General features: G+C 44.0%; 1 long non-coding RNA gene across 2 annotated transcripts in view; it reads left to right on the top strand.

Annotated features, from left to right (window-relative positions):
- The first annotated feature begins 4,327 nt into the window (after positions 1 to 4,327).
- LOC139321296 (uncharacterized) overlaps positions 4,328 to 25,961 on the top strand; it is a 29,606-nt gene continuing 7,972 nt past the window's right edge. For both annotated transcript variants that reach the window (XR_011600768.1, XR_011600767.1), the window contains exon 1: positions 4,328 to 4,400. This is a non-coding gene — a long non-coding RNA (uncharacterized lncRNA). The remainder of the gene's footprint in view (positions 4,401 to 25,961) is intronic.

The raw sequence follows: 25,961 nt of genomic DNA, 5'->3' as shown, positions 1-25,961 counted from the left end.
TAACGTGGAGGACATCAGGCTGGGAAAGAATGTCCGAAGGAATTAAGACAGGGGTGAAATCCAGCAGGTTCTGACAGGTTCTGGAGAACCAGCAGCGGAAATGTTGAGCAGTTTGGAGAACCGGTAGAGGAAATTTTGAGTAGTTCGGCCAACCGGCAAATACCACATCTGGCTGGCCCCAGAGTAGGTGGGAATGGAGATTTTGTAATATCCTTCCCCTGCCATGCCCACCAAGCCATACCACGCCCACCAAGCTAGGCCCACAGAACCGGTAGTAAAAAAATTTGGATTTCACCATTGAATTAAGATCCCTGTGCATGAATCAGGCTGGGAACCAACAGCAGGAAGTTCTTTTTGGTCTCCAACCAGGAAACGTAAAGGAGGAGGAAAGAGACGGTTGCAAATGTGTTACGCTGGTTTCAGCAAGAGAAAGCAAAACAGGCTGAAGCCTCAAGCCTCCCTCTTCAGCAAGAAGAGGATGACGCTACCTGAAGCCAAAGATTTGGGAAGCCAAAGATTTGGGATGGACCAATGGAGGGAAGAAACTGAACCAAGTCTGCTGGTTGAGTGAGTGCATTTTAGAACTTTTTGGCCCAAGGTGGGGTCACAGTCGGCTCCTCGGGCAGGAATAATGCAGTATTGTATACCAGAGCACGCTTAGCTTTGCTTCTTGACTTCTTTACACAAACTCAATAGATTAAGACCAGAATACAAAGAGTTGGCTTTTTTTTTTTAAAGCAAAGCAAGGACTTTCCAATCACCTGTATCATTTAGGAAACAAATAGCTTGTTTTAGGAGGTCCTTTCTGTAGCAGAGACTGAGTTAAGTTTTTTTTTTTCACACGCAGTTCATTTTTAAAAAGTATATAGAATAGAATAATAGAATAGAATAGAATTTTTATTGGCCAAGTGTGATTGGACACACAAGGAATTTGTCTTGGTGCATATGCTCTCAGTGTACATCAAAGAAAAGATACGTTCATCAAGAATCATAAGGTACAACACTTAATGATAGTCATAGGGTACCAATAAGCAATCAGGAAACAGTATCAATATAAATCGTAAGGATACCAGCAACAAGGTTACAGTCATACAGTCATAAGTGGGAGGAGATGGGTGATGGGAACGATGACAAGATGAGAATAGTAGTGCAGACTTAGTAACTAGTTTGACAGTGTTGAGGGAATTATTTGTTTAGCAGACTGATGGCATTAGGAAAAAACTGTCCTTCTGTCTAGTTGTTCTGGTGTGCAGTGCTCTATAGCATTGTTTTGAGGGTAGGAGTTGAAACAGTTTATGTCCAGGATGTGAGGGATCTGTAAATATTTTCACAGCCCTCTTTTTGACTCATGCATATTTGATATTCTTGATACTCTCTGACATTAAAAAGGAACAATTTCAAGTTTATTTCAGTGTTTTTCAAACTTCGACATCTTTAAGATGGGTGGAGTTCGATTCCCAGAATTCCTCAGCCAACATCAATTCTGAGAGCTGAAGTCCCATACATCTTAAAAGTTGTCAAGTTTGAAAAACACTGGTTTCTATGTGCCTCTGTGGTCATTTTGCGTCTCCAAAATTCTCCTGGGAACTGAAATATTGCTAATACTAAGGGTGATGAAGGAGAAGAGCAGGCTGACCTGGAAGGCGGAGTTAAATGTGTTATCAGTTTGGAGTTACTGCATTGCTGTAAGAGATCCAAATTCAGCCCCCACACCTTAAATTCTATTGACCCTAATCTAGCACCAATTTAGCTTTGAACATTGGTTGACTAGATTCTTGTATATAGGTAGCAATAATCCTGTGCTTTGGACTCAACGAATGCTCCTGGTTATTTGCGCCTGAGAAGCATCCAATTTCTTGCTGCATTTGTTTTATCTGCTGGTTCTATTTTATCACTCTTGCTTTTAAAAAAGGAAATGTTTAAGGCAGTGCTAGTAACTAGCCTCATGTAGTGGTATGTGGGAGTGACCTTGGGATCAGTGGTGGGTTGTTACCGGTTCGCCCCGGTTCAGGCGAATTGGTAGCAGCGGTGGCAGGAGGCTCCACCCACCCACCTGGACATCATCAAATACGCTCTGCGCATGTGCAGAAGTGGCATGTGAGTGAACTGGTAGCAAAGGTAAGTGAAACCTACCCCTGCTGGGGATATGGGGAAGAGATGCTGCCTAAGGCAGGGGTCTCCAGCCTTGGCAACCTCAAGACTTGTGGACTTCAATTCTCAGAATTCTGCAGCCAGCATAAAGTTGCCAAGCTTGAGAAACACTGCTCTAGAGTAGGGGTCTCCAACCTTGACAACTTTAAGACTTGTGGACTTCAACTCCCAGAGTTCCTCAACCAGCTTTGGAGTTGGGAGTTGAAGTCCACAAGCCTTAAAGTTGTCAAGGTTGGAGACCCTTGGCCTAGGGAACAAGCAGAATAGAATAGAATAGAATAGAATAGAATAGAATAGAATAGAATAGAATAGAATAGAATAGAATAGAATAGAATAGAATAGAATAGAATAGAATAGAATAGAATAGAATTTTTTATTGGCCAAGTGTGATTGGACACACAAGGAATTTGTCTTGGTGCATACAGTACGCTCTCAGTGTACATTAAAATAAAAGATAAGAAGGGGTGTAGCCTGCAGCTGCATAACAGGCAGGGAAAGAAACTCAGAAAGGAACCTCCCTAGCTTCTCAGATGGTAGACAGTGGGAGCTTTGTTCTTTCGTACTTGCAAGATTCTGTTAATGTATAGCCCTACAATAAAGTCGAATTAGCTCATCTAGTCGTGCTTCCTGCCTGGATTACTTGGGAAGGTTGACATCTCATTTACAGAATAGCACTTGCTGATATTTGCTTTGGATTTTATTTGCTGTCAGTGAAACAGCTTGGTGTCCCTATTCCACAAGAAAATAAGGAGAGGACCCTGCTGCTACTTTTGGCAGGGTAGAAAATGTAGCTGCAGAATGGATGATGCGTATTATTCCTCTTTTTGAAAGGCCGAAGAGCTCAAAAATAACCAATTATTGCTATGAATCACACGTAAATGTGACTGCCAGATTGCAAACATCTTCGCCCCATCCTGATAGACAGCTTCAAGATTGATTAAACTCGGGCTGCCCTCCACTTCCTATGACACAAACATGACCCAGTAATTGGGTAAGCCTCATTCAGAGGAACACTAGACGCTTGTCCAGAAATACAAGTAAGAGGCATGGAGCATGGTGTAGAACTGACTTATTCATCCAGGCAACTTGGCCAATAGCTTGTTGTGGCCCACCAGCGGCCTGCACGGGTTGTGGCTGATCCCGACGATGAGGAGGCTGGTGTGGTGTCGCGCCAGCAGCCTGTGCAGCCGGCACTCAAGTTGGACAGCGAGGAGGCTGAAGAGGATGTGGTGCCAGAGGCAGAGACTCAGCCAGGGCCTTCAGAACCTCCAGAGGCTCCTTCAAGTGAAGAGAGTGAAGTGGAGGAGCCTCTTCCCAATGCTCAAGCACACAGGGCTGCCAAAAGGCAGGAGTGGCTACTCAGGAGGAGGTCTCCTCGAAAGTAAGGCTTGGGGTTAATTGGCCACTCCCTTAGCCTATTTAAGTTCGCACACAGATAGCAAATGTTGCTGGAAACAACGTTTTGGTCCTACAAAGAGCAATTTGAGAGTGAGTTTTTTGCTACAACTTGGTTTCTGGGCTGATTGCCAACCCTTGTCGGACTTTGTTTAATCTCTGTAATTCATAGCAGGCTGATAAGGACATTTGTGGTTAAAGCCTGCATTTTGAAAAGGGTCTGTTTGTATTAAACGGAGTTTTTGGAGCTGTGTGTGTGTGTGCTACACTTTTTGGGACCCGTAGCTGGGGCAGAACATAGCTAAAACGGACCGGGTGGGATTTTTTTTTATTCTATTCAGGACCAGGTTTGGGTTCAGCAATGTGACAGATGATGATTCCACCTTCAGAAACAAACTCGATGGATCCTGGCTTGTTTGTGAAAACTGTAAAGGAGATTTCCAGAGGTGGGCGATCAAAGATTTTTGAAAGCTGATGCCGGAGCATTTGTTCCCCTCTACGTGCGCAAGGCGACTGCCCCTGAATTGTCCTGACACAATCTCTTTTCCATTCCTTGTGCCAAAAGTGTGAGTCTCTTCCACCCTCTACCCCCTCCACTCTCTTCTGCTTCTGCGTGCACACTCTCTGGCTCGGAGTATAGTTAGCTGTGTAGATCCTTCTACCTTTCCTTATATAGCAGAGGCACGACAGATTTTTCACTCCCCTTATTAATAGGCGGAGCGGAGTTTGGAGGATCCTGCCAAAAATAGCAAGCTTGGTGGTGGGGAAGGCGATGGAGGGAGGGAAGAGTTCAGAGGGAGAAAGGTATGTCCCAGCCTTGTCAATTTCAGCTCTCCTGGGTAAGCAAGGATGAGGTAGGAGTTTCCGTGTTTTTTTTTTTTTCTAACTTCTGGTGTAAAAAGTCCCTCTTTTCCTTTTTCCTTTTTTCTTTTAAAATATGTTTTTCTTTTCTTTTAAAGCAATGCTAAATGACTTTTCAGGGCCTCTGGCTTGCAAAGCTGGCAAACTGAAACGCAAAAAAGGAGGGCCCGTGACTGAGACTCTTGCAAAGGCTCAGTGGCTAAGACACTGAGCTTGTCGATCGGAAAGGTCAGCAGTCCGGCGGTTCGAATCCCTGGTACAGGTCTCCTGCGTGAGCAGGGGGTTGGACTAGATGACCTCCAAGGTCCCTTCCAACTGTGTTACTGTTACTAAACTTAGTATCGTCAGAGGTTCAGCCGGAGGATTTATTCATTCGTTTATTTATTATTTGGAACCGCCCATCTCCCTCATGGAGGGACTCCGGGCGGTGTACAATAAAATGTTAAAAATTTAAAAGCAGTATATAAAATGTTTTTTAAAAATTAAAAGGCAAAGTTGATTAAAACACTGTTAAAAAATTAATTGAAGGGCGGAGGGAGGGCTTTCAAGGTGCTAACCAGCCCCATGGCTGCGTAATCCTCTGGGTTCTCCATGCAAGGTCAAAGAACCATGTTTTGACGCCTTTCCAGAAGGCTGAGAGTTTGGGGGGGGCTGCCTCACCTGGGGGGAGGGCAGAATATTCCACAGGATGGGAGCTGTGGCAGAGAAGGTCTCTTCCTGGATCCCATCAATCAGAATTCTTTAACTCAGGGGTCTCCAACCTTGGCAACTTTAAGCCTGGAAGACTTCAATTCCCAGAATTCCCCAGCCAGTTGGCTGGGGGATTCTGGGAATTGAAGTCTGCCAGGCTTAAAGTTGTCAAAGGTTGGAGACCCCTGCTTTAACTGACTGTCCTTCAACTGAGAACATCCTCAGACTTGGCTTCCCTTCAGGAGGATCCAGAGATGTGGAAGGCGGACCAAGTCAGAGTGAGGAAAAGGAGGAGGAATTTGCTTCCTCATGTCTGGCTGACATTGGATGCCCCATTCCAGTTAAATAGGGAAACATTTTTGCTGTCGAGTTTGGGCATCTTCGGATGGGAGCTATTGGTTTTTGAGCCAGGAGGTGCAGTTCAAATCTGGGGCTGTGGACATTTAGAATGAATAGAATAGAGTAGAGTAGAGTAGAGTAGAGTAGAGTAGAGTAGAGTAGAGTAGAGTAGAGTATAGAGTAGAGTGGAGTGGAATAGAATAGAATAGAATAGAATAGAATAGAATAGAATAGAATAGAATAGAATAGAATAGAATAGAATAGAATAGAATATTAGAACAGAATGGGATAGGATAGAATAGAATAGAATAGAATAGAATAGAATAGAATAGAATAGAATAGAATAGAATAGAATAGAATAGAATAGAATAGGAGAGCCAATTCAATTTTGATAAGAAGAGTTACTCTCATAGGAAGGGAATCGTTTTAAGCAAAAAGAAGTCTTTTCAGAAACACCCTCCCCTTCAGCCCAGGACAAGAGTCAGTGATCTGTATCCTTAGAATTTTTGGTGGTAAAACATTAAGATATGGCCAGGGGTGCTATTCAGCAGGTTCTGACAGGTTCTGAAGAATCGCTAGCGGAAATTTTGAGTTGTTTGGAGAACCAGCAAATACCACCTCTGGCTGGCCCCAGAGTGGGGTGGGAATGGCGATTTTGCAGTATCCTTCCCCCAGGAGTGGGGAGGACATGGAAATTTTGCAGTATCCTTCCCCTGGAGTGGGATGTGAATGGGGATTTTGCAGTATCCTTCCCCTGGAGTGGAGAGGGAATGGAGATTTTGCAGTATCCTTCCCGTGCCACGCCCACCAAGCCATGCCCACAGAACCAGTAGTAAAAAAAAAATTGAATTCCACCACTGGATATGGCCATGTATTTTTCTTCAGTTTTTCCTTCAAGGATAGCAGATTGGCATTTAAGCCTTTGTGTAAAATCACAATGCTTGCAAATCTTTTTTTTTTTTTTTAAAGAGTGACAGAACACTGATAAGGGGAACTCTTATAACGAAATCTTCTCTCAATCCCTTAATGTTTCCTATTTGGGGCGGTCCAGCTACGTTTGCCCAGTATAGTCTCCTGAAAATGAGGTGGAGACTACATTTCCCAGACTTTCCGGGGGACCAGACTTCCTGGGAATTCTGGGAATTTGGGCTGTTACCTTTGGAATGTACCAAGTTGCAGAAGACTGTGTGAGGCCTCACTGACTGCAGCCCACACGGTGAATCTTGTGCCTTTAAAAGTTTGCTATAAATGTTCAAACAAGCAAACAGAACCCACCAGCTTTGCAATTCAGAGCATCTCTGCGCTCAGAAAAAAAATCAACTCTATGAAATTAAAGACTCGGTAGCTTCCAAAACACTTTAGAAAATTAGACCTGGCAGTTGTAAGCGGGATCTCCTGAGGAGATGGATCCAATTCAACACATGCGTTTAGGTAAGATGGGAGGAGATAGGAGCCATGCTGAAATCTCCAGGGCTAGAAATACTGAGGCTAGGAGTAGAAAACAACGTTTCCCTTCCCAAAACTGCCTTTACACGATGAGAATGAAGCTGGTAGTAGATCCAGCCTCCTAATGCCTTCAAAGAAAGATGATGCCACTTGACAACTCTTGACTTCTCTTCTCCTTTCGAAGCTGGCATTGGCACCCCCTCTGAACTGATTCATATTGAAGCTACGTTTGGCCTAGTTCAGAGCTGATGCCAGACTAACTCCTGCTTGACAGGCAGATGGAATATTGGCAGCCTTTCTGAAAAGGGTCCATAACTGTCTTTGCATTTGATGCCACCATAGAGGAAGCACTGGTACAATGAAGCCATGGTCCAGAGGTTGTCTTCGCCATCAACTGGGAATTCAGTTCTCTATTTAGCAGTAGGACTGGCCCAGGGGTCTGCAATGTAGGAAGAAATATCCTTCTGGGTTCTGTTCCAAGTGGGGAAAAAGACACTGGAAATATGGAGACTGCTTGGAAAGATGGTTTAATGGTGGACAGGATCACATGGTTTGAGTTCCTGAACAGAAAAGAGGGCGAGATACAGCAAGTCCCCGGGTTTTATGCTCTCTCTGGCTTTGAACTTCCTGGGGCCCAGAAAGAGTATCCTGATTGGTTGTCAGACTCCCAGGGGGTGGGGGTCTTAGCTAGCCTTGCCGGCTGATCTAATCTTCCCAGGTGCCATGTGGTGAGTTTCTGTCCTATAGATGGGTCCCATTGTCTTGCAGATGAGGTCCATTGACAAAGATTGAGTTTCTGCCTCTGGCCCATTAACAAAAGGGTGGGGGCAGGAAGGTGGGAGCTGCTTTGTCTTTAAAACATGCTTCTCCATTTCTCATCCAGGGAAACATAATATTCTGCCTTTTTAATATTTCCCAAAATATTTCATTCTTCTGGGAAAGGGGTGGATGCTAACTTCCTACAGCAACCTTAAACACTCAAAGAGCCATTTGGACCCCTTTCCCACAGAAAAAGAAAACACCGGGAGCCACAAAACCCTTCCCGTGCCTGACTATTTCCTGAGAGGCCACAAAACTAGCTTATGTAGTTGAATTAAATGTTCTGTTTTCTTCTGAAACTTTTCTTTTCTTGGATTTATCCATGGTTAGCCTACCAGGGGTTGAAAAGCTCGATAAATTGTGTGCCGGTGGGTGTTGCACATTGGCGGTTGTGATGCATATGTTGAGTGACAGGGAGTCGCAGCAGAGGGATGAAAGAGCCACATGTGGCTCCAGAGCCGCAGGTTCCTGACCGCTGGACTGGCCTAAGCAGAAGAAATGATTGCCTTTAGGGAGGCCCTGCCCATAGCTTAGCGATCTCAAGTCTTGAAATACTATTTACCCCACTTCCCAGTTTGAATGGGACCATCACTGCAATAACGTCAGCCTTCTCTTGGGTAGCTAAACAAGAAACTGTTAGAACAAACTTCCAAGGACACAAAAACTCTGATTAAGGTTTATTGCAGAAAAGCTAACGGAGCCATTATGAAAGAGTTCCAGTTAGTGCTGTGCATTAAAAGGCAAGCCCTATTTATATTGAAATTAAGGGTCAAATGTTTGTAGCTATTTCTCCTGCCTGGGTGTCATAAAAGGCTAGAAACTATTTTATTTTGGATAGGAGGGGATGATCTCTCTTTGTTTTCCTAAAGGATTGTTGCGTTCTCAGGCTATCGGCTTGTGCCTGAGAACTGATTCGTACAAATAGCCTCTTGTCTGTGGCACCTGCAGCAGAGGTGGGTTTCAGCAGGATCTGACCAGTTCTGGAGAATCGGTAGCGGAAATTTTGAGTAGTTCGGAGAACCGGTAAATACCACCTCTGACTGGCCGCGCCCCCCATCTATTCTCTGCCTTCCAAGTCTCAGCTGATTGGGAGGAAATGGGGATTTTGCAGTTACCTTCCCCTGAAGTGGGGTGGGAATGGAGATTTTACAATACCCTGCTACGCCCACCAAGCCATGCCCACAGAACCGGTAGTAAAAAATTTTGAAACCCACCACTGGCTTGGTGGGTGTGGCAGGGAAAGGATACTGTAAAATCTCCATTCCCACCCCACTCCAGGGGAAGGATACAGTAGCCAGGAGTGGGATTTGGGGGTTCTCCGAACTGCACAGAATCTTAGCTAGAGGTTCTCCCGAACCCCTGTGAATTCCCAGCAGCCCCACCCCTGTGTAGGGCCCGTACCATGAAGCCAGTATGGGGATCAGTCGAGGATGCTGGAGATTGCACATCTGAAGGGCATGAGGGTGGAGAAGGTTGGAGTGAAACTAAGGGAAAAGATGGTACCTTCTTCTTTTCCTACAGGGATACTAAAATAGGGGGGAACTACAATCCCCCTATTCTAAAACATCTTAGATTGAGAATTCAATTTTAGTTCAGTGCAGTAAGATAAGGTCCTCTACATATCTGTACACTTCTACACGTCTCTTTTCCCCGTTTCCATGAATTTTTAGGCTGGCTGTAGGATTTCATGCTTGAGAGGAGAAAACCAAGGGGGTGGGGTGGGGGGAAATGTTCTGTTTTCCAAAAAAAAAGTGTTGGCTCAGAGCAGACTAATGGGAGGACTGGGTTGAGCATGGGTTGAGATGGTTAATAGAATAATTGAAAATGAGTGGATGAGCAGTCACCATTTATAATAGGAAAGGGTGGGTAAAAAAAAAAAGGAAGAAAACTAAAGAATCCCAGTATTTCATTGCTTAAGAGGTTGTAAGAGATGAGAAGAGTGAATATATTCTTGCTTAAGAGCCTCAAAGACCTCAAAAACTGGAGATGTTGTTCTTAGGACTACGACTCCATTTAAATTGCTTGTGTACCCCCTTGGATTCCATGATAAGGAGGCCAGTATCATGGAATCCAAGGGGTTACACAAGCAATTTACAAAACAACTTCCAACTAAGCATCTCCATACCTTTAGATAATAGCCTGGATCCCTATTGTAGATCCCTGAACAAGCAAAAGAGGACATGGACAATTGAAAAGGAGAACAATTTGGGGAAGAGGAGGAAGGAGATTCATTACCTTTCTTGGCATCCCTGACAAAAATATCAGCCTTCCCAGGTAGACCAAACAGGAAACACAACTAGATGGGCTAATCCCAGAGATGGGTTTCAACAGGTTCTGACCAGTTCTGGAGAACCGGTAGCGGAAATTTTGAGTAGTTTGGAGAACCTGTAAATGCCACCTCTGACTCGCCCCGCCCCCATCTATTCTCTGCCTCCCGAGTCCCAGCTGATTGGGAGGAAATGGGGGTTTTGCAGTAACCTTCCCCTGGAGTGGGGAGGGAATGGAGATTTTACAGTATCCTTTCCCTGCCATGCCCACCAAGCCACACCTACAGAACCAGTAGTAAAAAAAATTGAAACCCACCACTGGCTAATCCTACTATTAAGTCTACCTTAGTAGAATCTTACAAGAGGTGAAACTACAAATCTCTCACCATCTCTTGTGACAGCCTGTTAAGTTTGGGACACATTCCTTTCTGAGTTTTTTCTTTTCCTCTGCCTGTTACGCAGCTGTAGGCTCCCCTCAATTGATCTGATCATTCCCTAAGCAGCATCTCTTTCTGCCCCCTGCACCCCCATCTCCCAAAATCATTCCCACATACCATTATAAAAACCGTAGCCAAAACAACTGTAAAAGAAATATACTTAGGGCCTACATGTATATGAAATTACTTTTTCCAGCATCAGAAAGATTGGTTTTTCAATCACAATGTTCCCTCCGTCAAATATTTATTTTCGACAACATATGCTAGCAATAATATAGAATTGACAACCAGACATTTTTCAAATTTCACCCTACAAATGTGCCATGTGATCTCCAGACACCCGCGATCATAGATTTAAAGAGTCTGGATTGAAGCTGCTTGCTGGAATCAGAAAGTGAACAAAATGTAAATCTAGGCTATTGATAGATGAGGGAAAGAAAGAAGCAGGCAATTTATGAAGTTGCAAGGCATGAAAGTTTGAATCACTTCTGTGGTAAAACCAGCCCCATTTTTAAAAATAAATAAATAAAAAGTACTCAGGAAGCTTGTCAATATTTGATTTTAAGGATATGCCTGATGGATGGAAGAGACAAGGACAAAAAGGAGAATGTGAGCTCCTGGTTTGCCAGACACCTGGTACAGGTAATCCTCAACTTACGACCACAATTGAGCCCAACATTTCTGTTGCTAAGCGAAACATTTGCTAAGTGAATTTTGCTCCACTTTACAACCTCTCTTGCCAGGGTTGTTAAGCGAATCACTGCCGTTATTAAGTTAGTAACACGGTTGCTAAGTAAATCTGGCTTCCCCAGTGACTCTGCTTATCAGAAGGCCGCAAAAGTCGATCGCACTTATGACAGCACACTGCAACCGTCATAAATATGAGTTAGTTGCCAAGGGTTTGAATTTTGATCATGTGATCATGGGGAAGCTGCAACGGCTGTAAGGATGAAGAACAGCTATAAGTCACTTTTTTCAGGGTTGTCATAACTTTGAACAACTAAATGACTGTTGTAAGTGGAGAACTACCTGTAGTCCAGTGGTGAAATCTAAAATTTGTTACTACTAGTTCTGTGGGTGTGGCTTGGGGGGGTAATGTGACTGGGTGGGCGTGGCCAATTTTTTTAAAAAAACTTTTAAAACCATTTTTTCTACAACCTCTTCAGCGAAGAGGTTGTAAAAAAAATGCTTTCAAAAGGCTCTGACGATCCAAGCTGAGTTGGCTGATCGGCAGAGGCTTTTTTTAAAAAGCCTCTGCCGATCAGGCGACTCCGCTTGGATCATCAGAGGCATTTAAAAGAAAAAAAGAATTTTTTTTCTTTTAAAAGCCTTTGATGATCCCAGCTGAGCCACACAATCATCAGGGCCTTTTTTTTTTTTTACTTTTAAAAGCATTTTTTGACGTCATAGAAAAAATGCTTTTAAAAGTAAAAAAAAAAAGTCTCTGATGATTGTGCGGCTCAGCTGGGCATGTGGGGGGGGGCAGGGATTTTTGCTACCGGTTCTCCAAACCACCCGCTACTGGATCAGGCGATCTGGTCCAAACCGGGAGCATTTCACCCCTGCCGTAGTCCTACCCTAAGCATAGACTCCAGGCCTCTTGGAGGTAGGCCTTGCAAATTCCAACTTGTCCAACTTTCACATGCCACAAGCAGAATGAAGCTACTGCCCTAAGCAAAAAAATATTTTGCCTTCTAGCAGATCCAGGATCCATTTGTCACCAACTTCGTTGTTCTTTGGCACCAGTTCCGCCCAGATCTTGGCTATTTGCAATGGTGCGCAGAGCGCATAATTCCCCGGCCCTTCAGAGGTGCCTAGGCTAGGAAGGTATAGAAGTTATTTCCTGGCAAGCGTGGATAAAAATGTAAAGGGAATTTACCCCTTTGCGCCAAACCTTTGCTGATAAATAAAGCTTCAAGGCGTCCATTAGCCCCCTTTTTAAGTCTGTACAAACTTCCATTGGCTGTTGGGCGGAAAGGAAGGGGGTGTTGGCTAGGGGGCTGCGTGGACAAAGATAGGCGGAACTAATATTTCCCCCCCCCTCTCTCTCTAAAGTTGGGGGTGCAGGAGAAGTCGGAAAGGGAACTCTCCCGTGCTTTAGAGATGGGGAGGCAAAACGACCTTCATTTTTTAAATCCATGGCTGCTTTGCACCTGACAAACCCTGCAAAGCACAGCAAGCAGGTCCCTCTATGGCCCAATGGATGTGTGTGGGTGCGCCTGTGACTATACAAACACACAACCCATGCACATCTCTGAGAGAGAGAGAGAGAGAGAGAGAGAGAGAGAGAGAGAGAGAGAGAGAGAGAGAGAGAGAGAGAGAGAGAGATAAATCCCTCCCCTTCATTACAAGGAAGGAACTTCTCAAGCTGAACTGCGAGTGGTTTGCCACTGCTCCTACCAGCCGGCTAGCAAAGGAACAGAATGCAGGAGGCAGTGAGGATGAACTGGGAGTTTTCCGTGGCAAAGTCGAGCCCGGTGCCGGTAAGCGAGGCAGCTTTCATGGCAAGGCTGCAGAGCACAACCCCAAAGGCCCCTGAACCCCCCCCCCAGCCACCTCCAAGCAGAGAGGATGGGAGCATCTCCACCAGGACTGTAAGTGATGCTCTGGGAAAAGAGAGCTGGGGGGGGGGGGCGAGCAGATTGCCGGGCACTGCAGAAGAGTTGGGCGTGTTTAACCTTCACCAGTACGGAGCTGATGTTGCAAAGCTTGGACATTAGAGGTGTACCTTTCGTTTGTTTCTCTCTTTTTAAAAAGATGCAGAACAAATAATAATAACCTTGTGGGCATGGTGAAGGGGGAAGCATGCACGTACAAACGGGGTTTTTTTTGGGTGGGGGGAACTAGCATCCTTTAAGAAGCTTTGCGTGGACGTGTGCAAGTGGTTTCCCCCAAGGGGGGGGGGGCAAAGGGATTCTGCCATGGAGCCTCTTTCGGGGGGGGAGGGGTCTTGACTGCTTTGCAGGTGGTCTGAGAAGGAAATCCCCCTTCCCCACTTCCTAGGCTACCCATCACCCCTGGGAGATGGAGACTTGCCCAGAGAAGGGAAAGCAGGAGTTAAAAAAAAAAAAAAAGAGGAAAGGTAGGAGGCAGGAGTTAAATCTGAAAGACGGTAAGGTTGCTTCTTTCTCTTCTCTGCGTCGAGGACCATTTGCACTAGAGAGTTTTGCAGAAGTGTCCCTAAGTAAAGCATGGATCTCATTTAGATCTGTAACTTTACAGGACTTTTCTTCTTTCAGAATATCAGCACCGACTTGTGTCTGAGGACGCCATTCTTCCTGCTCTGTGTGCAGATGGACTAGAATAAAATATTATATAGACAGGTAGAGAGAGGGGATAGATAGATAGATAGATAGATAGATAGATAGATAGATAGATAGATAGATGATAGATAGATAGATAGATAGATAGATAGATAGATAGATAGATAGATAGATAGATAGCGATAGATGAGAGAGATGCTAGAGGTGTATGTGTATGTATGTATGTGTGTGTGTATATATATATATACATATACATATATATAAATATATATATATATAAAATCACTACGCATCCTTATTAGAACACAGAGATGCACATACACACAGAAATAATCTTGTTGCTTCAATGCACACCATCCTGGTGTGAAAATCCAAAATCTTTGATGGGTGTGTTAATTTTATTTCTGGAGATGTAGGCCTAAATTACCAGGAAGGAGGGCAATTCTATATTTTTTGCCCAATAATGAAAATCTCTTACATTAGAAGTGCCATAAAATGAATTTTGTAGGCATGAAATGAGAGCTATCTCCAGAGGACGCTTAGCAGTGTTGCTTTCATAGGGAATTCTTAAACAGAACATCTGGGGGGGGGGAGGAAGCTACCAAGACTGCACAATTGAAGCCCTGCCCCCCCCCCTTTTTTTTGTGCGTCACACTCCTGTTAAAAAGGGCAGGACTTCGGTTGTGCTATTCTGGCTACCATTTTGACTTTTTTGACCACCCCACAAATCCAGATCTTGATTAATATCCAAAAGGTTGTCTCTCTTCCCCCACTCCCATCCCAAAATGAAAACAAATAAGCATAGACATCAGGTTGCATCGGATTCTTAAATTTTTGATGGGCTTCCTAGGAATCTGATACGGAGAGAGAGAGAGAGAGAGATTGATTGGCTGGGCACTCATGAGCAAAAGGCAAGTATTTCTAAAATAGAAAAAGAAAAAAGAAAAGGATGGAACTTTGCTGTAATTGAATCTTGGCGTCATACTTGGACACAGCGGTAGGAAAGATGCTTAGGAGGTTTGCTTCTGAATCCACAAATCTTGTTGCTGTTGTTGTAGCAGGGTGTGGATTTAAAGTTCCAGACTTGTTTTCTTGAAGCTGTTCTCTTCCTCTGGCTCTCTCCCTCTCCCTCTCTCTCTCTTTTTTTTTTTAAAAGAGAGAGCGTTCATTTGATAAAGAGGCTAGTGCAGTCCCTTTATAATGGAATCGATGGAGCAAACAGGGAGTGGGAGAAGGCAAAGCCAGGAATTGGGCCAAGCGAGGGCAAGAGCAAAACTTGGAACATCTCTGTTAAGTGACTGGCTGCAGAAACCCTGGGTTGAAGCTGGACGAGATGGAATTAAAAAGCAAGAGACTTCCTTTTATAGCAAATGCTGAGCAGTGAAGGGGACGGGGAGGTTGCTCCTCGTCCAATCTGCCTTTGGCAAGTTCCCCGAGAAACTTCATCAATGCCTTGACTTGGCCAGACTCCATATTGTTCTGCACACCACCAAACCTCATTCCAATGCGGAATCCTAAACATCTCATTCCTGAGCATCTTCTCCAGCGCGGATGCCTGAGATCTGTGGAAAGATTCGCGGAAATGCTGCACAGTCAGTCCTCGACTTAACAAGAGGTCATTCAGTGACCGTTCAAAGTTACAACGGCCCTGAAAAAAGCGACTTTTTTTTTTTTAATTTGATTTATATGCCGCCCTTCTCCGGAGACTCAGGGCAGCTTACAATGCGTTAAGCAATAGCCTTCATCCTTTTGTATATTTTTACAAAGTCAGCTTATTGCCCCCACAACTGGGTCCTCAATTTACCTACCTTAGAAAGGATGGAAGGCTGAGTCAACCTTGAGCCTGGCGAGATTCGAACCTGCAGTAATTGCAGGTAGCTGATGTTAATAACAGGGTGCTTTAGACCACTGTACTAACAAGGCTCTTTTCCCCTGTGTCCATTTCTCACACGGCCATTGCTGCATTCCCCCATGGTCACCTAATCAAAATTCGGATGCTTGGCAATTGATTCATATTTATGACAATTGTAGAGTCCTGGGGTCATGTATTCACCTTTCTGACAAAGTCAATGGGGAAGCCAGATTCACCTAACAACCAAGCTACTCACTTAACAACTGCAGTGATTCACTTAACAAGTGTGGCAAGAAAATTCATAAAAGGGGGCGAAACTCACTTAACAAGTGTCTTGCTTAGTAACAGAAATTTTGGATTCAAATGTGGTCAGTCGTACATCAAGGACTACCAGTACTCAGAATACGTAGTTCTTGGATTATTGGGATGACTGACAACTAGATTTGCATCTTCAGCCACCCTAATTCCAAAAAACCAGGAGTTGTTCTGCCCCAGCTACGGACCCCAAAGAACGCGGACATACAAAGTCCGTTCAAACCTTAGTTTACTAAATAAACCAGTTTTTTACAACAACGGCTGTTAATTAACTTCATTAACAGCTGCCAAGAATTCAAAGAATAATAACTGAAAGCTTACTGTGGTTGGCAGAATGCCCAGAAGCAATTTGCAGGAAGCTGATAAGCAAGACAAGACACGAAGGTATGTGAACAAAGTTGTTCCCTGCAAATTGCTTCAGTCAGCGTTCCTCCTTAAATAGGCTAAGGGAGTGGCCAATTGGCCCCAAGCCTTACTCTTGAGGAGACCTCCTCCTGAGGAGCCACTCCTGCCTTTTGGCAGCTCTGTGCGCCCGTGCATCGAGAAGAGGCTCCTCCTCTTCATCCTCTTCACTTAAAGGAGCTTCTGGAGGTTCTGAAGGCTCTGGCTGAATCCCCGCCTCTGGCACCACATCTTCTCCAGCCTCCTCATTGTCTGACTCGAGTGCCAGCTGCACAGGCTGCTGGCACAACACCACACCAGCCTCCTCGCTGTCGGAATCAGCTACTAGCTGCACAGGCTGCTGACAGGCCACAACAGGAGTCTTCAGCTTATTTATCACTTTATCCATTTCTTTAACCCAGTCTTTTTTCGACCTGGCTACCATCCAGATGGTAATTTCCAGATTCCTGAGCTAGAACTGCTATAGCTGAGAACCTTAGAATTCAGTCTACATCTCCGGAATACCATCTATATCCAATGCTTCTCTAATAATGGGGCAACTTAGATGGCAGGTAATCCTCGATTTATGACCACAATTGAGCCCCGAATTTGTGTTGCTGCGTGAGACCCTTGTTAAGTGAGTTTCGCCCCATTTGACAACCTCGCTTGCCACCGTTGTTAAGCGAATCACTGCAGTGAAGTTAGTAACCCGGTTGATAAGTGAATCTGGCTCCCACATTGACTTTGCTTATTAAAAAGTCACAAAAGTTAATCACATGTCCCCGGGACACTGTAACTGTCATAAATATGAGTCACTTGTCAAGTGTCTGATTACCGCAATGGTTGTAAGTTTAAAAAAACGGTCATAAGTCATTTTTTTCAGTGTTTTATTTATTTGTTTATTTGTTTATTTGTTTGTTTATTTATTATATTTCTATACCGCCTTTCTCCCGTAGGACTTAAGGCGGTGTACAGTCAAGAAAAATATAGATACACAAACATCATAAAATTGCTAATTAAAATTATTATTATAACATAGTTTGGCCCAATTAAATAGAACCTAAAAATAGATAACATTTTAAAAACATTCACATGTTCATATGTTTAGCCCCGCTTGTTTTAACTTAGAACTGTCACTATAAACAAACGGTTGTTAAACCAAGGACTACTTATTCCTCTCTCCAAAGATTTCATGTTGTGGCTAAGGGTGTGTGATGTCCAGAGCATTTGGAGGTCAACCTGGCGGAGGTAACCCCATGCATGCGATTGCTATTTTATAAACCGCACGGAGAGAAATCCCTACCCCAAGAATTTGACCATCTCTAATTGGAGACCAGGACAACAGAGAGGAAGGAAAAGATGCAATTGCAGGTCAGTAGAAGAGAATACGAATTCACTTCAATGACATGAATTTACTGGATGACTAAGGGCATGAGATTGCAGAGCGCTTTGCCAAGACTCTGTGGAAAAGCTGGGGCTTGAACTGGAGTGTACAGGGTGAAAGAGAAGCATATGTGGTCAGTAGCCATTACTGGACACCAGTAGCCAGGTGTCCCATACAGGGGTGGGTTCTAAATTTTTTTACTACCGGTTCTGTGGGTGTGGCTTATTTTGTGGGCGTGGCTTGATGGTCCTGTGACAATTCTTTAGGATTTAGCAGAGGTACTGGTCTACCAGGCTTTTAACTGCTTGCAGAGCTGTACCAGTCTACTCATTTGTTTTTGGAGGCACTGGTCTACCCATTTATTTTTGCAGGCACCGGTCTACTCATTTGTTTTTGGAGGCACTGGTCTACCCATTTATTTTTGCAGGCACCTGTCTACTCATTTGTTTTTGGAGGCACTGGTCTACCCATTTATTTTTGCAGGCACCGGTCTACTCATTTGTTTTTGGAGGCACTGGTCTACCCATTTATTTTTGCAGGCACCGGTCTACTCATTTGTTTTTGGAGGCACTGGTCTACCCATTTATTTTTTCAGGCACCTGTCTACTCATTTGTTTTTGGAGGCACTGGTCTACCCATTTATTTTTGCAGGCACTGGTCTACTCATTTGTTTTTGGAGGCACTGGTCTACCCATTTATTTTTGCAGGCACCAGTCTACTCATTTGTTTTTGGAGGCACCGGTCTACCACCAAACTGCCTTTTACCACTGATCAGCTGTAGGGTGGCCCTTTGAAGCCCCGCGGCAAGAGTTTAAACAGTTTTTTTCCTTCTAGCCCATCAGCTGGGACTCAGGAGGCAGCAATAGATTGGGGGTGGGGCCAAATAAAAGGTAAGAATAATGCGGGGGGGGGCACGGGGGGGCAGAGCCGGTTCGGTGATGTCATATGGTCACCGCTACCGGCTCGGTGGAACCGGGCCGAACCAGGAGGAACCCACCACTGGTCCAGTAGCCAGCAAAGAAAAAAAATAGAAGGAGCAGGAGGCAAAAATAACCTACCTGGGGTTGACTGATCATGGCTGATAAGCGTTTGGGGTCAGTTGGCACATCTGGAATTTTGAGAGCTTACTCGCTGTGCTTAAGCAAAATAGCTGCTAAGGGGAGCCTAGCTAGTCACAAACATCTGTTTCCCCCAAAGGACATAGATGAGCTTATTTCTCTGTCATCCACTTTTCCAAAACTCCACGGAAGATTTTTCCCTCTTTACAGCTTGTGTCCATTTTTCTGGACAGGTGGATGCCCTTCCATAAAAGAATTGCAATTAATCACCATGTGCCTTTCGGGGTGGGGGGTGGGGGAAATGTTTATGGACTCAGAAGCATTCTCGGCCATAAAGGAGATATGGAACACTAAAGCAGGGGTGTCCAATCTCGGCCACTTTTAAGACTTGTGGACTTCAAATCCCAGAATTTGCTGACTGGGGGATTCTTGGAGTTGAAGTCCACAAATCTTAAAGTGGCCAAGGTTGGACACTTCTGCACCAGAGCCTTATGGCAAATGTTTTCCCTTATTATAGGGCAGAAACATCAGTGGCTAGGATGATGGTTGAAGAGTAGAAGACCATCAAGAGTGTTGAAAGTAAAGACAATAGTTTCCAGGGGTGGAAAGAAATCAGTTAAAAGATTTAAGAGGGGACGCTGTGCTTAAGGAAGGGAAGGTGTGAATTATCCTGACTAGGAAGCCCTGGGCGGGGGGGGGGGGAGAATCAGGGGGATTTAGGAGATCTGTAAGGAGAGAAGATCAGATGGAGAAGATTGCAGGAGTCTAGCAAGAAATAACTAGGCCACAACTTCAATTTTCTTGACTGATGCTACAGGATGTAGCACCAACCCCGCTCCCAATGAGGAATTCAGGAAATTGCAAGTACTGCTATAATTTCTTTCTAAATATGCATGCAATAAATAAATGAAAGCAATACTTACAATCAGTAGGAAGAACGTTGGTACTTCCAGCGAAATCCATTTCAAGAACTCCTCCTCGTTTGTTTGTTTAGTCCTCTCCTCTGGCTTCCTTCACACAGCCCACCGAATTGGGTCATTGGCTAAACCTTCTGCCTGCATTTTGCACATGAAGATTCCAGACGGCTATTGTGTTTAAGGGCGGATGCTACACAAATAGTATAAATCCGGAAAATGGGATAATTTGGCAACTAGGTTAAATATATTGTCGTATGCCTTGCTTGCCTTTCAGTTCAAGCAAGAACTGCCATAATGTTTTCATGCTGGTTTATAGGAGCTTTTTTTTTCCAAATGGGTATGAGTGTGAGTGTGTGAAAGAGAGAAATTCCTTAAGATTTGGGAAATATTAGAGATTATCCTGGGTATCAGTTATGTAATCTTTACCATTTGGCCTTCTCGTCCCATTCCTGAGGCTGAGCCGTCAACACCGAATGTGCTCAAACTGACCCGGTGTTGCCTTTTTACTTACTTTAAGCACGTCGGGGCAGTTGTCACCGATATCATCTGTACTACACTACAAGAAGTGATCAACTTATGTATCATTCGTTTCATGACGGTTCAGAGTCATGATGCAGCTGAAAAAAATGACTTATCACTCGTCCTTGAAGATGACACTAAACTGGCAGGAAAAGCCAATATCCAGAAGCAGGGGTGAAATCCAGCAGGTTCTGACAGGTTCTGGAGAACTGGTAGCGGAAATTTTGAATTGTTCGGAGAACCTGCAAATACTACCTCTGGCTGACCCCAGAGTGGGATGGGAATGGAGATTTTGCAATATGCTTCCCCCAGGAGTGGGATGGGAATGGGGATTTTGCAGTATCCTTCTCCCAGGAGCGGGGAGGGAATGGGGATTTTGCAGTATCCTTCCCCCAGGAGTGGGATGAGAATGGGGATTTTGCAGTATCCTTCTCCCAGGAGCGGGGAGGGAATGGGGATTTTGCAGCATCCTTCCCCCAAGAGTAGGGACGGAATGGAGATTTTGCAGTATCATTCCCCTGCCATGCCCACCAAGCCACACCACGCCCACCAAGCCACACCCACAGAACCGGTAGTAAAAAAAATTGGATTTCACCACTGCCCAGAAGATAGGCTCCAAATCCAGATGGATCTTGATAGACTTGAACACTGGGCCCTATTCAGCAAAATGAAATTCAATATGGAGAAAAGTAAAGTTGTACACTTAGGCAAGAAAAACCCAAATGTACAGATACAGATTAGGTGAAACCTGGCTCAACAGCAGTAACTGTGAGAGGGATCTTGGAGTCCTAGTGGACAATCACTTAAACATGAGCCAGCAGTGTGCAGTGGCAACCAAAAAAAAAGCAATACAATCCTAGGCTGCATTAAGAGAAAGCTAGTATCAATATCACGTGAAGTATTAGTACCTCTTTATAAAGCCTTAGTAAGGCCACACTTAGAATACTGCATCCAGTTTTGGTCACCCGTATTATAAAAAAGATGTTGAGATTTTGGAAAGATTTGCAGAAAAGAGCAACAAAGATGATTAGGGTACTGGAGGCTAAAACATATGAAGAATGGTTGAAGGAACTGAGTGTGTCTAGTCTAGTGAAAAGATGGAGTAGGGGTGACAGCAGTGTTCCAATCTTTGAGAGGCTGTCACAAAGAAGAGGAGGTCAACCTATTTTCCAAAGCACCAGAAGTTAACCCAAGAAACAATGGATGGAAAGTAATCAAGGAGAGAAGCAACCTAGAACTAAGGAGAAACTTTCTAACAGTGAGAACAATTAACCAGTGGAACGACTTGCTGTCAGAAGTTGTGGGTGCTCCATCATTGGAGGTTTTTAGGAAGAGACTGGACCGCCACTTGTCTGAAATGGTATAAAGCAGGGGTCAGCAACCTGCAGCTCCGGAGCCGCATGCGGCTCTTTGGGCCCTCTGCTGTGGCTCCCTGTCAGGTGATCCCACTACTGGCTGGCCCCACCCGTCGCCCTCCCTTCCCAGTCACTCCTTGCCTGGCCTGAGAAGGTAAGGGCGACGGTGGGGGATGGAGAAGTAGCCAGGGCAGAGAAAGGGAGATACAGAGAGAGAGGGAGAGAGGGAGGGAGGAGAGAGAGAGAGATGTCAAAAGGATTTTGTGGTTCCCAGTGTTTTTTAACAACTGGTTCTCTGCCCTAATGACTGGCTGGGTAGGCGTGGCAGGGGGGTGTCATGTGACTGGTGGAAGTGAGTGACATCGAGTTGGCCACGCCCACCCAGGTTTTGTGGCTCCCGGTGTTTTCTTTTCTGTGGGAAATGGGTCCAAATGCCTCTTTGAGTATTTAAGGTTACAGACCCTTGGTTTAGTCTCCTGCTTGACAGGGAGCTGGACTAGAAGACCTCCAAGGTCCCTTCCAACTCTGTTATTATGGTATTTTGTTATGATTTTTCCTGTCGTACCACCCACTGCGATGACATTATTGCAATTTGGATGCTTGGCAATCGGCTCACATTTGTGACAGTTGCAGTGTCATGTGGTCATATGATCATGGCCTGCAACCTTCCCAGTCAGCTTCTGATAAGCAAAGTCAGTGGGGGAAAACTACATTCACTTAAAAACTGTGTGATTCACTTAACAACTAGGGTGAAATGGTCATAAAACTGGGTCCAGTCGTGAGGTGACTAGATTGACAACTGCATTGTTTAGCAACCAAAATACTGCCCCACATGTGGTCATAAGTCAAGGACTATCTATAATCAGGAACAAGTCTCCAGTTTGCTCTTGCCAAGAAGGCCTTTTCTTGCTAACTCCTAGAATGGTCTCCAATCTTATGTTCTCCAGATGTCTTGGATTAGGCTGCCCAGAATCTTCTGCCAGTGTGGCCTCTGGCATTCTGATAATGAGAATATAATATTCTGACAGTTCCCAATCAAAGCATCTGGAGCAGGGGTGAGTTCCTGTACTACCGGTTTGCAATGGGGCCGTGTGCGCACTTCTGCGCATGCGCAGAAGCTTCCTGATGACATCGGGGTCAGTGGGCGGAGCCTCCCGCCAGTTTTACTACCAGTTCTATAGAACCGGTCCGAACCGGGGGCAACCCACCATTGATCTGGTGGGTACCAGATTGTAGATGGCTAGAACTGCAGTTGCCAAGGGCTGGATTTTTCTAAAGGCAATACATGGATTCTACCATAATTACAGTCTCTCCCAGGAGAGGAGGGGCAGGAGAGGTTCACCCAGGACTTTGGTGAGCGAGAATGAGACCCCTCCCTTCATCGCCCTTGTCTTCATTACTGTTATTTTTTTAAATTTTCTGTTGATTCTATGGTAATTTCAGAGGTGTTGAGGGTTAGATGGCATACAAGTTTCCGAAATTATGATAATTATTCCCAATAAGAGGTAGGGCCAAGCCAGGGAAGGAGCAAGTCAAGGAAAACAATGCATTTTATTTTATTTCTATAGAATTCACGCAAGGGAAATGGATCAATACTGAAAAAGTAAACTTGTCAGCCATATTTTTTTAGCCTGGCACATGGACTGAATTTAGGGTTCAGTCTGGGCAACTCCAGAAAGTAGATTAATTTAGCTTGCCTCATGTGAAAATAGACCAAAGAGATCTGCAGCGTATGATGAGAAGAAAAAAAAAAAGACAGGGTGGATATTGTGATGGTGGAATCAAAACTCCACCTTTTCTAAATGGGTGTTGCACCTGTGATGTACATAAAAAGCAGGGAGGCCTTTGGTCACTCCATCGTGGATGCCACTGTGACTTTTTGGGCCAGGCCTTGAATATACCAGGGATGACACGATGGCTCAGGAGTTAAGATGTTGGGCTTGTTGGCTGGAAAGCGGACAGGTCAGGTTTGAGACCCGAGCATCGCACGATTGGGTGAGCTCCTGTCCTTGCCCTACTCCTGCCAACTTAGCAATTTGGCATGCTTCCAGGAAATTACAGTAAAGGTAACACACATCTGGGTTTACACATCCTAACAGCTGCTAGAATAGCATATGCACAATATTGGAAAAACCCAGAAACCCTTGCAGATCAGGGGTGAAATCCAGCAGGTTCTGGAGAACCGGTAGCGGAAATTTTGAGTAGTTCGGGGAACCGGCAGATACCACCTCTTGCTGGCCCCAGAGTGGGGTGGGAATGGAGATTTTGCAATATCCTTCCCCCAGGAGTGGGGAGGGAATGGGAATTTTGCAGTATCCTTCCCCTGGAGTGGGGAGGGAATGGAGATTTTGCAGTATCCTTCCCCTGGAATGGGGAGGGAATGGGGATTTTGCAGTATCCTTCCCTTGCCACGCCCACCAAGCCACGCCCACAGAACCAGTAGTAAAAAAAATTGGATTTCACCACTGCTGCAGATGACATCATAATCAAAAAAATCCTGGAATGTGCAGAGATGGATAGGTTAACCCTAAAAATTAAAGGAAAAGAAGACTTGGATTATTTCACAACATGGGAACTATTCTATAAATGGTTAAATGACAGATACGGAGGTTAGAGGAGTGGAATTAGGTGAAATATGGTTTACAGGAGAAAGAAAAACAGATGACTAAATTTTTGTTGATGGTTATATAATTGATACTATAATGGAAGATAATATATGTTACAATATGATTGATGTTATTGCATATTTGCTTATATATTACCGCATATATATATATATATATATATATATATATATATATATATATGAGTATAATGATGATGATGATGCTTGTAAGTTTGTATGTTAACACCTTGGACACCTAGAGAGCACACTGCTCAACATAGAAAGGAAATGTATGATGTAAAATAGTAAAAAATATTTTTTTAAAAAAAACCTAGCAATTTGAAAGCATGTAAATGTGAGTAGATAAATAGGTAACACTTTGGTGGGAAACTCCATCACTCCGTGATGTCCTACTGGCCACATGACCACGGAAATGTCTTTGGACACCGCTGGCTCAAAGACCCTTGAAATGGAGATACGCACCCCACCCCTAAAGTTGGCAACCCGATTAGTGGAGTAAAATCCACAGGGACTCCTTTACCTTTACCTTTACTTGCAGACAACCCTGACAGCTGCAATTAATCTAATGATATCCCTTGTGTAGTTTTTGGCATCTGTCCACTTCTGCTGCATGGTGGAAATGTCGACACAGCGAATGTCAGGATGGGAGGAACAGACTCCAATTCCCTTCAAGATAGAGAGGCCTTGAGCTCATCAACCTAATGATGCAGGGGTCGTTTCCCCTCTGACTCTGAATGGAACTGGACTCCTGTGTTCAGAAATGGTTCACAGATTAGAGGTTTCTTTTATATATAAACTTTTTCCTTGCTAATTTTTTCAGGTAGGATACCCAGTAGGAACAGCTCTGGTTTAAATTCAATACGTTAAAGTATCATTTCCTCCAACCAAGTCTTAAATTTAATCCAATAGTTTTTAGCTTCCGAACATGTCCACCACATATGATAATAAGATCCTGGTAGTTGTTGACACTTCCAACATTTAGATGATTTGTCTTTAAACATTTTTGCTAATTTCTCAGGTGGCATATGTCATCTATAAAACATTTTATATTGCATCTTATATGCAGTGGACATCATTAATTTATAATTCCTTTCCCATAGTTGTTGCCATTTTTCCAAATCAATTGAATATCCAAAGTTTCTTCCCCAAGCTATCATTGTTTCTTTTACTTGCTAATCCTAGATTAGAGGTTTCTCTTGAACTTGCAGCTCCTGCTTGGCTAGCAGGTGAAAGCTGTGGCCAGGAGAACCTTGGCACACTATATGTAGTGATGCAGCTATATGCAGCTGATGCAGTGTCCCAATAATGAAGTGTGTATGCCGTTGGCTTCCAGGTACTAACATGTACTAACTACCGTACATGGCTCCAATCCAAATTTTTGAGGATAACCTTTTCCTGTATTTATCTCCCCGTCTAGTCATGATCAAATTAGGTTGAATTCTTCTAAGTCTCACCCCTACAGGACTGCCATTTGATAGAGCCCTGTGTGTCTGTGTGTATAGGTAGATTAGATTAGATTAGATTAGATTAGATTAGATTAGATTAGATTAGATTAGATTAGATTAGATTAGATTGATGAGAGATAGATAGTAAGATAGAAAGATAGATAGATAGAGATAGAGATAGTAAGATAGTAAGATAAAAAGATAGATAGATAGAAAGATAGATAGATAGATAGATAGATAGATAGATAGATAGAAAGAAAGATAGATAGATAGTAAGATAGAAAGATAGATAGATAGAGACGATAGATGATAGATAGATAGATAGATAGATAGATAGATAGATAGATAGATTGATTGATAGATAGATAGATAGATATAGATAGATAGATAGATAGATAGATAGATAGATAGATAGATAGGTAGATAGATAGATAGATAAAT

This window comes from Pituophis catenifer, unplaced genomic scaffold (assembly GCF_029215685.1).
Source record: "Pituophis catenifer annectens isolate HBS135680 unplaced genomic scaffold, rPitCat1.0.hap2 SCAF_9, whole genome shotgun sequence".
Classification (NCBI taxonomy): Eukaryota; Metazoa; Chordata; class Lepidosauria; order Squamata; family Colubridae; genus Pituophis; species Pituophis catenifer.
The sequence above is the reverse complement of the archived record's forward strand: the minus strand, read 5'-3'. Positions and strand labels throughout refer to the sequence as shown.